Source organism: Lactuca sativa, chromosome 4 (genome assembly GCF_002870075.4).
Source record: "Lactuca sativa cultivar Salinas chromosome 4, Lsat_Salinas_v11, whole genome shotgun sequence".
NCBI lineage: Eukaryota > Viridiplantae > Streptophyta > Magnoliopsida > Asterales > Asteraceae > Lactuca > Lactuca sativa.
Genome location: NC_056626.2, coordinates 323119355 through 323121466, shown reverse-complemented (window position 1 = coordinate 323121466; position 2112 = coordinate 323119355).

Sequence of the window (2112 nt, the reverse complement as noted above, 5' to 3'; positions counted from 1 at the left end):
CTTGGGATATGAGGGTAAGGAAGAATCAGTTATTCGACTACCTTTTCAATCTTAATTATATACGACTCGTATACACGAAATGGTGATCGTAAATCCATGTATGAATTCTAAAATGGACTTCAGGACGAAGAAACTGCCTAAGTATACGAGTAATCACATCGTCATGTGAATAAACTTAGAACCCAGTACAACTCCCGAAAACAGATCACCCTATAGTTTAAACACCCCCAGAGATACAAGAACAGCACGAGCAAATTGGCGAATTACACAGAAATAGAATTAGAAGACTAGGTTTCTCACCCTAGAGAACCCCGGTCAGATTCTTCCAGAGATCGATGGATCGCATCGTATGTGCCTCGGATATCGAGGACTCCGTCAAGATTTTCATAGAAATCGTGATCTCTGCCTCGCATAGACGGAATGATTGATCACACGTAAGGAAAGAACTACTTCCAGAAATGGACCTAAGATCCGAATATCACCCGTTCGATGTGTTAGGGAAGGATGTCTGGGAGACTATCTTCCGAATTCAATGCGGACGCCTCGAGTCCGTAGTGATACCTTTCGGATAGGACCAGTACACCCATGGTTTTCATGAGCAAAATGAATAGGGTTACGTCTTTCTTACTTAGGATCGATTCGTCGTCTCTCCATGAAATGACTTACTTATCTACCCTCGTAGTAAGAAGAGAACCGATGAAAACATTTCCTACAGTGGAACTTTTAGCGAAGTTCTATAGGCTTGAGTTTTGAAATTGAAGAGTCAAATTTCTAGGACACACTGTTAGTAATGTGAGAGATTTTGGGTACTCTTTCAGTTTGCCAAAACATTGAGTATTCATCAACGCCAGAGATGCCGACAGTTTTTCGTCAAATTCTAGGTCTTACCGACCTACCGCCTTAGTTCATTCAGGACTCCTCACAAGCTTCAGAAACTCGTACGACTTTGACCCAGCAAGGGATGACCTTTGACTGGGGAGTTACGCAAGAAAAGGAACCTTTGAGTTTCCGAGTGAGTGACCAAGTTCTTTCGGATAAACTCACTCTGGGAATGGCTTTATACGCTTCGTAAAGCGTGAAAACCTAAAATCCAATATAGTTAGGACCTCCGAGATTCTTATCGGAATCTGTCCTATGCCTCGCACAAACTAGACCTACTCCGCGAACTCAGTAACGTACCTTCTACTCTTCGCATCTCGATCGCGAAACCGTACCTTTCTGTTTGGACTCTTACAAGTCCACTCGTCGAGATCCTTGCCTTCGTATCAGAACCGTAGTGACCCTCGACCGAGAGGTCAAGTAGATGAAGCAACACCGTCGCCAATTAGTGAAGGTTCGTTGGGATACTAACCGAGAGCCCGATTTCACTAAAGTGCGCTAGAACCAATAGATTAGGAAGTTTCCTCCTCACGACTCGATCATTCGTGCATACTTCCTTGCCTAATTTCTAATTTCGGGACGAAATTCCCTTTAACAGGGGGATGATGTGACAACCCGAAATTTCTGTTCTAAATCAAACCATTTCAATCCAATAGTAGTAGAGCAGTTACAGTGAAAATTCAAACTTGTGGAATAAGTTTGGCAATTTTAGGGTTTTACACCTAAGGAGTTATTAAGAGAGTGGTTGCACTAGGATGTTGTGCAACGCTGTAATTCCATTACTCTAGGTCACTAGAATCCATTCCGAGAAAAAGAAATATTTTCTGCCAAAAATCTCAAGACTATAAATAGAATTCTGAACCAAAATGGTTCATTAGTTGAATTCCAAATAGAGAAAAGTCAATTTCTCTCTCACGGATCTTCGGGTTTTCGTCCCAAATTGTGAGTCTACTTCCCTAAATGTGTTTTAATACTTGTTATATGCTTTATAACATTGTTTACATGTCCAAAACACAAGATCCGGGAGTTTACCGCCCAAGAACGTTCTTGGGGAGTAAACTCCAAAATCAAGCCTTAAGGTCACATAGTCCCATTTCCGTGTTAGGCATTTATCTAAGGACTTAGTGTATGATCATTAGAAGCTTGAAACAAATCAAAATCAAGTAGTTTGAGGAGTTTACGGCCAAGGAACAACCTCTTGGGCCGTAAACTCCAATGTAAAGGGCACAAATG